This window comes from Odocoileus virginianus, chromosome 7 (assembly GCF_023699985.2).
Source record: "Odocoileus virginianus isolate 20LAN1187 ecotype Illinois chromosome 7, Ovbor_1.2, whole genome shotgun sequence".
NCBI lineage: Eukaryota > Metazoa > Chordata > Mammalia > Artiodactyla > Cervidae > Odocoileus > Odocoileus virginianus.
In genome coordinates, this window is record NC_069680.1 from 71,440,112 (window position 1) to 71,451,421 (window position 11,310).

The 11,310-nt window shown below is 37.5% G+C and overlaps 1 pseudogene; it reads left to right on the forward strand.

The window, feature by feature from the left end:
- Nucleotides 1–1,147: 1,147 nt before the first annotated feature.
- Nucleotides 1,148–2,172, forward strand: LOC139035933 (histone-lysine N-methyltransferase SETMAR-like; annotated as a pseudogene).
- The last annotated feature ends 9,138 nt before the right edge of the window (nt 2,173–11,310 follow it).

The following is an 11,310-nucleotide window of genomic DNA, read 5'->3' on the forward strand; positions in this document are numbered from 1 at the left end:
TCAAAGAGAAGAGTGAAAAAGTTGGCTTAAAACTCAACATTCAGAAAACAAAGATCATGGCATCTTGTCCCATCACTTCATGGCAAATAGATGGGGAAACAGTGGCTGACTTTATCTTTTGGGGCTCCAAAATCACTGCAGATGGTGATTGCAGCCATGAAATTAAAACGCTAACTCCTTGGAAGGAAAGTTATGACCAACCTAGACAGCATATTAAAAAGACATTACTTTGCCAACAAAGGTCCATCTAGTCAAACTATCGTTTTTCCAGTAGTCATGTATGGATGTGAGAGTTGGACTATAAAGAAAGCTGAGCGCCAAAGAATTGATGCTTTTGAACTGTGGTGTTGGAGAAGACTCTTGAGAGTCCCTTGGACTGCAAGGAGATCCAACCAGTCCACCCTAAAGGAGATCAATCCTGGGTGTTCATTGGAAGGACTGATGCTGAAGCTGAAACTCCAATACTTTGGCCACCTGATGCTAAGAGCTGACTCATTTGAAAAGACCCTTATGCTAGAAAACATTGAGGCAGGAGGAGAAGGGGAAGACAGATGATGATATGGTTGGATGGCATCACCGACTCAATGGACATGGGTTTGGATGGAATCCAGGAGTTGGTGATGGACAGGGAGGCCTGGTGTGCTGCAGTTCATAGGGTTGCAAAGAGTCAGACATGACTGAGCAACTGAACTGACTGATCGAATTAGGTGTGCTCTTTATTATTTCTCAGGAATAGTAACTCATTTTCCCTACATGTTATTTCTCTTTACTTTTATTTTTCTGAGTTAACTATGTAAGGTATATCTGTTTTCCCACATCCAGTAATATGAGAGTTCTAGAAGTGTAATTTATAGTCAGTAACTAGATTCATCATTAGTCTTCAATTCATGTTCAATTCTCCTTATTATATGGTATTTCCATAATAACTTCAGATATTTCAGTCAACATTATACTTTTCAAGAAAGATTGTGAAAATTATTAGGTTGGTGCAAAAGTAATTGTGATTTTTGCATTGTTAAAATTTGCCATTTGATATTGGGATACATTCTCTATAAATGTAGTTATGCTATACATCATTCTAAGGTGCATTTCTCAGTTTATGTTTTTCACTAATGACTTATTACTTGCTGTATGTTTATTTTAGACTATGGAAATGATGCTAGATACAAAGCAAATTTGAATAGTTTTCTTATTTGAGTTCAAAATGGGTTGTATAGCAGTGGAGACAACTCGCAACATCAGCAACACATTTGGCCCAGAAGCTGCTAATGAATGTATAATGCAGTGGAGGTTCAAGAAGTTTTGCAAAGGAGACAAGAACCTTGAAGATGAGGAGCCTAGTAGCCAGCCACCAGAAGGTGACAATGACCAATTGAAAGCAATCATCAAAGATGATCCTTTTATAACCACACGAGAAGTTGGCCAAGAATTCAACATCAAACATTCTATGGTGGTTCAGTATTTGAAGCAAATGGAAGAGGTGAAAAACCTGATAAGCGAGTACTTCATGAGCTGACTACAGATTTTTTTAAATGGTTGTTTTGAAGTGTCATCTTTGCTTATTCTACGCAACGATGAGCCATGTCTAGATTGGACTGTGACTGCAACAAAGGGTGAATTTTATATGACAACCAGTGGTGACCAGTTCAGTGGCTGGACTGAGAAGAAGCTCCAAAGCACTTCCCATAGCCAAACTTACACCCCAAAAATGTCATAGTCATTATTTGGTGGTGTGCTTATTGGCTGATCCACTACAGCTTTCTGAATCCTGGAGAAACCATTACATCTGAGAAGTAAGCTCAGCAAATTGATGAGATGCACCGAAAACTACATCCCATGCAGCTACCACTGGTCAACAGCAAAGGCCTGATTCTCCGTGATGACACCTGACTGCACGTTTCACAATCACCAATTCACAAGGTGAATGAATTAGGCTATGAGGTTTTGCTTCATCCACCGTATTCATCTAACCTCTCACCAACCGACTATCACTTCTTCAAGCATCTCAACAGCTTTTTGTAGGAAAAATGTTTTCACAATCAGCAAGATGCAGAAAATATTTTCCAAGAATTCATCAAATCTCAAAGCACAGATTTTTATGCTACAGAAATAAGCAAACTTATTTCTCATTGGCAAAAATGCATCAATGGTAATGGTTCTTATTGTGATTAATAAAGATGTGTTTGAACCTTTAGCTATAATGATTTAAAATTCAATGTCTCAAACTGCAATGACTTTTGCACCAACCTAACAGAAAACAGCTTTGTTCCTGAACAGGATTTTTTTTTTTTCTTTTGCCTTTTCCTGCCTGTCTTTCAGTTCTAGGAAGCTGGACAGGAAAATTATGAAAGAAACTAGGAGACCTCACTGACTAGTTGGTGGTTACTCCTTGCTTCATCACTCCTGACTTCATCCTGAGTTTTCAAGAACCACTGAATCAAAAAGTTTTGAGAATACCACCCTGATTGTGTCCAAGGGAGAAAGAATGTGCAGAGTTTGCAGACTTAATGCTCCAACTACCCTCCCCCAAAAAAAGTCTAACCCTCCCCTCAAAAAAAGTCTAACAAAATGCAGTTTTTCAAGTGTTCATTCACTCATCCATTTGTTTGACTATGTGTTTATTTCTTCAGTTAGCAATTGGAGGCACTTAACTGGTCTATTCTCCTCGACTCTGGTGTCCTGCAACCTGTTTTTGCCAGAATGGCCTTTTCAAAGTACAAACTGGGTCATGTTTAATATCCATTATGTCCCACCATGCCCCAGCTTCCTTTAATGAAAAACACCCAATGCACTGTATTTTTAACCTGAGCTGCAAGACCTGACAATCTACGCTTTCATTTTGGTACATCTAACTGTATTTATATTAGAAGCTTTATCTTATATATCTATTGGTAACCTGGAACCCAGAGAAGCTGCAGAGGACACAGGTGCAAAGTATCATTCTCTTTGGCATCAACAGCCACATCTGTAAAACTGATACTTTATTCTGTATCAAACACATCCAGAGTTTCATAAGTAAATGAAATACAATTCTAAATACAGAGCACCTCAAATGCTATGTGTTTATGTATATATGTGCATGTGTGTATATAATATTTTATATGATAGTAACAGAGTAAATATATTTATTTAGTGGTTATATAATATGAAACATATTGTTCCAAGGAGATTAACCAAGTAATGATTGACTCACAGTGAAAAGATCCCTTATATTTGCAACACAAACACTTTATATCAAAATATAATTTATATGCTATATTAAAAATAAATAGAAAAATTGTTTTCCTCTCAATCCCATAGATGGCTCGTGTATCATTCTTTACCTAATACTGTTTGATTGGTATTGCCTGATTGAAGTACTTCACTGGGAAGGATTATGATAGTAATTTATGGAAGAGTGACTATTATGGGGGTAGAAGAGTGGCAGCTTAAACACTCTTGCTAGCTATATTTATTCTGCAAGTTCTCTGAAATTCAAAAACTCAGTCATTACAACTACATGTCTAAGAAGAGAAGGAGGACCTCTTCCTGATGGCTTAAGCAAAACTCCAGGGCTGATTCTAATTAGTTCCATTCAGATCAAATGTTCACCTCATGTGACTGAGATCCTTATAAAATCAAAGAGGAGCAATACTCCAAAAGGACATTAAATGCTGTTGGAGAAAAAGTAACATATCTATGGCCCCTGACCTTCAAAATAACCTTTGGAGGCAATGTGTGAGGGAATAACCTTAACCATGTGTGTTAGTGCTAAACACTGAATCCAAGGCCCCTCTCTTCCAGCCCAGAGCTTCTCACTACTTCTCATTTATCTCCTGTTCTTCTCGTTCTTCTAACAGGGATCTGTGGGAGTTCCTAGTTCTTACAAAGAAAACCTGTCATAACAAGATCTAAATAGTCAGAAAGATATTCATTAGAACCACTTAGCATGATTTTAGTCAAATTAAAATCAGAAATGTAAAATTTTCACTTGATTTCCCAGAATCAGGATGACTCAGATAAATGCTATCAAAGTGGTTAAGATATGTTCTTAAAGTGCTTTGCTGCCATATAATAAAAATTAATAAATGAAAACACAATAAGAACATTTACATTTGGGGGACCTAAGGTTATTTTGAGGAATTAAGTGTTAATTAATGTAACTGTGATAAGACAGTCCACAATTTATCTCAGCATGGCTATATATTCCTCTTCCTTATAACTATGCCTGCCACAGCAATAGGGGATACTTTTAGAGACATGTCCGTGAATGCATAGTTCTCTGACTTGTTAAGATGGGTATAATAATGTTCCCACACATTGGTCCCCTCCACAATTATAACTCCAGCTCCTTTACCCTACTAGGGCAGGAGAAGAAACAGCATGGGTCGCTGACAGTGTACCTTCTAGATTCCTGTGACTTCTGAAGGTTTCACATTTTCTCCCTTCCCTGAGGGATTTCAGATTTCATATATTTTCTCTGTGTGGCTTTGCTGCTGCTGAAGCCATCTGTTCTTTGCTTCTTGAGTTTCAGCTCTCCCCCCATTTTTTTTCTTTTCCTCAACTGCCCTTTGTATTCCCTCCTTCAGAAGAATTTGCATCTCTCTGGAAGTTTTGAGGAGTTTATTCCCCATGGAAAGGTATAATCAGATCAGACAATCTTTGAAATACAGGGATTCTCAGTGGACAGATGATTTTATAGCATGCAGTGAGGAGCTTGGTTTGATTGTCAACTTTCCCACCAGAGGGCAAGTTCCTAATTTTACACTTCTCTTATATGTCCTACTTCCTTCAGTTAACCTGCCCAAGATTACTGTCAAGTTTTTACTTCTCATTTTGAAACATCATGAGTTCACTTGAGCTTTCTTCTCAGATTCTCAAGGATCCTCTGAGGAATAATAATAAAAATAGCCCAACTATTTATTTACCAGGGGCTAGTTTAGTCCTGGTACATATATCAGTCCCTTTCCTCTGCCCAACAACCATATATGGTGGTTGCTATTATAAGCCTCAATTTCTGATGAAGTAAGTTAGGCTAGAGAAATTACACAACTGTCCAAAATGAAAGAAGTATAAGTGGAGAAACTAACTGTCAAAACCAAGTATCTATGGTAATGAGGGTAGGCTAAACTGCTCTAACAACCTCCCAAATGTATCACGATGAGAACCTATCAGGTCATTTATTTTTTCCATATTGCCAAGGTGGCATTCTTCCTGTTGAGTGAGACACTTTACACTTCTCAATAGTTAAGGGATCCAGGATCCTTCATCTCTCAGGATTTTTTATCATCTATATCCAGTTAGTAGAGGGAAAAGAACATGGTGGTGCACAAGTGGAAAGTTTTCATAGGTCAAGCACAATTACTGATCCTCATACTCCATTGTCCAGATCTCAGCAACTAAGCCACAACTAATTGCAAATAAGGATGAGAAAGTAACCCAGGGATATAAGAAGAGATACAGCTAGCAGTCCATCACAGGGGCCTCCTAAGATCCCATATTTTCCACAATTAACTTTTTTAAGTGAATCTCACCAATAAAACAAATAAAAAATAAATCAATATAAAAAAAACTTTCAAGGAGACGGTGACCATACAATACAATGCATGACACACAGGTTGATCAATACTGAATGAATGAAGAAATACAACCCTCTATATCTACCTCAAAAGACATATGGGATCAAATATCACTTGCATGTTTGCTTCATTTTTATTGTAATTTTTTAAATAAGTGATGTTTTAATATTTGTGATTAGATAATGTATCAATGACTGTCTTATGAAATGCAAATTCAGTAGTTTCATACGAGATAGTGGTTCCCATGGGTGATAAATTAGGCTTGTTAGAAAAATCCCTACCTTCTTTTAACTTCAAATACCCCAAGGGGGAAAAATGTGTTTGTGGGGTAATTTGTTTCTTCATTAAGAGATATGCTATGCTGCAAAATGTAACAACAATTTGATTTATATTGTGAAATGCTACATAAATTAAGCATACAACATACAACACATTTTTTTCTTTGTGCAGTGGCCTTTCTCTTTAAATAGCTTTTAGTTTGCTATAATAAAAGAATATTATGATTTCATAGGCACAGCCTAAGAAAGACATTTAATTACCATGAGCAATTTCAAAATTCATTTAAGTCTCACAATGAAATATTTTATGGATAGTTAAGGTAGTAAATTATTGATTGGCTAATCAAATCCTCAATTACTGAATAACTGATAAGTTGTCATCTCTCCAATAACAGATATTCTCTGAATGCAACTGCCAACCTGAATCCCCATCAGCATCCATCACAGCCGTTATACATTTAGGATTTCTTAAATCTCTGCCATTCATTTCTATTCATAGCCTTGGTTTACAAGTTACTGTTTGCAATCACACCCACTCTAGATCAGGCTCCTTTTCATGGATGTCTAACATGCCTGGAGAGTCAACAAGATACCATCAACAAGTACAAAGACTCCGAGAGTAATTATCATCAGATTGGTTGATTTCCTGTCTCAGGTCCAACCACATGTTTAGTATGACAAGACTTCTGGTGACTCAACTCAATCAAACCTTGAGTTTGGGGACTCTCAGGCTGATAGACTATTGGGAATCCCCTACCAGCTAGTTAAGTCAATTGTGTTATTAGTTTACTCCTATTATACCCATTGTCTAGTGTTACAATAATAAAATAATTATGACTGACAGTAGTGTAAAAAAATAAGGAAAAACCGAGTCTTGAATAAAACAAAAGAGCAACAACTCAAGTCCATGTTTTAGAGAACTAATGATAATTCCACCTTTTTCACAGCCTTCATGTTTGTTCATCCAACTGCTACTCTTACTGATTCAACAAATATTTACTACACAAAATATTGAATGACATCTGCTTTTACAGAATTTTATACAGCAGCAGCATACAGGGGATAAAGGCAAATGTATAGGCAACTTATAAAAAGGAATAAATCATTTGATGGATGATTAGAGGGAACAGGGGAGTAAAGAAAAAGGGGAATAGAACCAGATGAGTTCTATCTATAGTCAAAATTATCTTTCTGACCAAAGTGATATTTAACATGAGAACTGACGATATAGAAACAATGTGGAGAATATTCTGTCAGGATTTACAAAACTTTACTTATATGCCTACCAAGTTCATGATTTTTGAATATTCACATATAAAATATTATCAACAAACTTATTTTGATGAATTTATGTTTAAAATTTAACATTGTTTTAAAAGACATATCATTCCTCTATGAAGAAAAATCAAAATCATCCGTGTAAGCAGAAGGAATTTCTGAAAATAAGTACATTAACACTAAGCATACAATTAAATCTTAGCTAATTACTACCTTCTACAAACTTCTGAGCCTCAGACCTTTTCTCTCCCAGTATAAAGGGGATATTAGCAATCACAGTGTTAAGCCAAATAAATAAATAAATTCACTAGAATGGAAGCAAGACTTATTAAGTCTTACTTAATAAGCTATGACAAACCTAGACAGCATATTTAAAAGCAGAGACATGACTTTGTGAACCAAAGTCCATGTAGTCAAAGCTATGGTTTTTCTAGTAGTTGTGTATGGATGTAAGAGTTTGACCATAAAGAAAGCTGAGCACCAAGAATTGATGTTTTTGAACTGTGGTGTTGGAGAAGACCCTTGAGAGTCCCTTGGACTGCAAGGAGATCAAACCAGTCAATCCTAAAGGAAATCAGTGCTAAATATTCATTGGAAGGACTGATGCTGAAGCTGAAGCTCCAATACTTTGGCCACCTGATGCAAAGAACTGACTCATTTGAAAAGACCCTGATGCTGGGAAAGATTGAGGGCAGGAGGAGAAGGGAATGACAGAGGATGAGATGGTTGGATGATATCACCAACTCAGTGAACATTTGTTTGAGCAAGTTCTGGGAGTTGGTCATGGACAGGGAAGACAGGCATGCTGCAGTCCATGGGGTTGCAAAGAGTCAGACATGACTGAGTGACTGAATGGAACTGAAGACTTTTGAAAATGATCTAATTAGAATATAACTTTTCTTATACTATCATATAACAATATTCAAAGCTCTGTTTGAGCATCAGTTAAAAATGATTTTGCAAACTGCTGGTGGTACATGTCTTACATCTTACAGATAGAGCTCTAGACATAGAGGAGACCAGAGGTTTGGGTCCAGAAGCAGGACAGAAAAAGTAACTTTTGCAAAACTTGGAATCATAGATTAGAACTTGAAAATGATTAGGCGAGAATAAAATGCCTGAGTTGGAGATAAAATGAGTAAAAGGTGATGTGATCAGGCAGGGATTTCTAAACTATGTTCAGAGACTTCTTGAGGATCAGTAGTGTATTGCTGCTTCTAAGTCACTTCAGTCGTGTCCAACTCTGTGCGACCCCATAGATGGCAGCCTACCAGGCTCCCCCGTGCCTGGGATCCGCCAGGCAAGAACACCGGAGTGGAGTGGGCTGCCATTTCCTTCTCCAATGCATGAAAGTGAAAAGTGAAAGTGAAGTCGCTCAGTCATGTCCAACTCTTAGCGACCCCATGGACTGCAGCCTACCAGGCTTCTCTGCCCATGGGATTTTCCAGGCAAGAGTGCTGGAGTGGGGTGCCATTGCCTTCTCTGCAAGTAGTGTATTAGGGCAACACAATTCTGATTAAGAGGATGGTTTGAATTGGGATAAGGAGCCATTTCCCCAGCAATTTTCAATGCGCCCATCACCACTACTCCTGCTTTAGTCATGCCATGAGTTTTTGACTAATGGGCATAAATTTTATAATTCATTTAACATGTGATGGATGTTCAGGTTAAGACTGCAGAATTAACGGGCTGTAAGCTTGTTCCTAGGCAAAAAAAAAGATTATAGACATCAAATCAATGAAAAATGAATGGTCTCATTTAAATCTCAATAAGGAATATTAATAGAAAGCTATCCCTTTCAAGGGCCTAATTCTCAAAATGTTTTCTAAATTAATTAAGAAAGGGTATTTTTAAAAACAATATATACAAGAAAAATAGTTGAGATCTAAGAAGAATTCACTTAATGCAGAAAAAAAAAATATATATATATATATGAAAAAACTAAGTGTTAATCACTCAGTTGTGTCCAACTCTTTGTGATCCTGTGGATTGTAACCCACCAGACTCCTCTGTCCATGGAATTCTCCAGGCAAGAAAACTGGGTGGGTAGCCATTTCCTTCTCCAGGGGATCATCCTGACCCAGGGATTGAACTTGTGTCTCCTGCATTGCAGGTAGATTCTTTACCATCTGAACCACCAAGAAACCTTATATATATTTAAATGTCTTGAGTGTACTGAGACACCTGCTCCTTTTTCTCTTTGAGCTAAGAACTTCTTCCTAGAAACAGGATGAAAACCTTGGAATAAAGTGAGGAAAATTCTACAACTTTATTCTAATTTTATAAATAGTTGTGTGCTATATAGAGGTTCAGTGGTACAAAAGAAACTTAACTTTATGCCCATAAGTGGTTTCATGTTACGAAATGAATAGCCTAGTTGCACAAAACCTAGTTAGTGTAAAGCAGGGCTCAGTAATAGAAACTAGCTTTTTCAGACTAAAATTAGAAATGAATGAAAGAACAAAGATCCAAAATCTATGGGATGCAGCAAAAGGAATTCTAACAGGGATGTTTAGAACTGTACAATTAGGAAACAAGAAAAATCACAAAGAAGCAATCTAACCTTATACCTAAAGTAACTAGAGAAAGAACAAAGAAAACCCAAAGTTAGTATAGGAAAGAAATCACAAATCAGTTCAGTTCAGTACTTCAGTTGTGTCCAACTATTTGCGACCCCATGTACAGCAGCACACCAGGATTCCCTGTCCATCACCAACTCCAGGAGCCTACTTAAACTCATGTCCATTGCATCAGTGATGCCATCCAACCATCTTATCCACTGTCATCCCCTTCTCCTGCCTTCAATCTTTCCTAGCATCAGGGTCTTTTCAAATGAGTCGGTTCTTCATATCAGGTGGCCAAAGTATTGGAATATGAATGAATGAATATTCAGGACTGATTTCCTTTAGGATCGACTGGTTAGATCTCCTTGCTGTGCAGAGGACTCTCAAGAGCCTTCTCCAACACCACAGTTCAAAAGCATCGATTCTTTGGAGTTCACCTTCTTTGTAGTCCAACTCTCACATCCATACATGACTACTGGAAAAACCAAAACTTTGACTAGACGGACCTTTGTTGCCAAAGTAATGTCTTTGCTTTTTAATAAGCTGTCTAGATTGGTCATAACTTTTCTTCCAAGGAGCAAGCATCTTTTAATTTCATGACTACAGTCACCATCCACAGTGAATTTGGAGCTCCCCCTGCCCCCCAAAAAAGCCTCTCACTCTTTCCATTGTTTCCCCATCTATTTGCCATGAAATGATGGGACAAGATGCCATGATATTAGTTTTCTGAATGTTGAATTTTAAGCCAACTTTTTCACTCTCCTCTTTCATTTTCATCAAGAGGCTCTCTAGCTCTTCTTTGCTTTCTGCCAGAAGTGTGGTATCATCTGCATATCTGAGGTTATTGATATTTCTCCCTGCAATCTTGATTCCAGCTTGTGCTTCTTCCAGTCCAGCATTTCTCATAATTTACCCTGCATATAAATTAAATAAGCAGGATGGTAATATACAGCCTTGATGTACTCCTTTCCTGATTTGGAACCAGTCTGTTGTTCCATGTCCAGTTCTAACTGTTGCTTCTTGACCTGCATACATGTTTCTCAGGAGGCAGGACAGGTGGTCTGGTATTCTCATCTCTTTCAGAATTTTCCACAGTTTGTTGTGACCCACAGAGTCAAAGCCTTTGGCATAGTCAATAAAGCAGAAGTAGGTATTTTTCTGGAACTCTCTTGCTTTTCCAGTAATCCAACAGATGTTGACAATTTGACCTCTGGTTCCTCTGCCTTTTCTAAATCCAGCATGAACATCTGAAAGTTCATTGTTCATATACTGTTGAAGCCTGGCTTGGACAATGTTGAGGATTACTTTGCTAGCACATAAGATGAGTACAATTGTGTGATAGTTTTAACATTCTTTGGCATGGCCTTTCTTTGGGATTGGAATGAAAACTGACGTTTTCAAGTCCTGTGGTAACTGCTGAGTTTTCCAGTTTGTTGGCATATTGGGTGCAGCACTTTCAGATCATCATCTTTTAAGATTCGAAATAACTCAAATAGAATTCTAACACCTCTACTAGCTTTGTTCATAGTGGTGTTTCCTAAGGCCCATTTGACTTTGCATTCAAGGAAGTGTGGCTCTAAGGTGTATGATCACACCACTGTGGTTATCTGGGTCATGAATATCTTTTTTTAT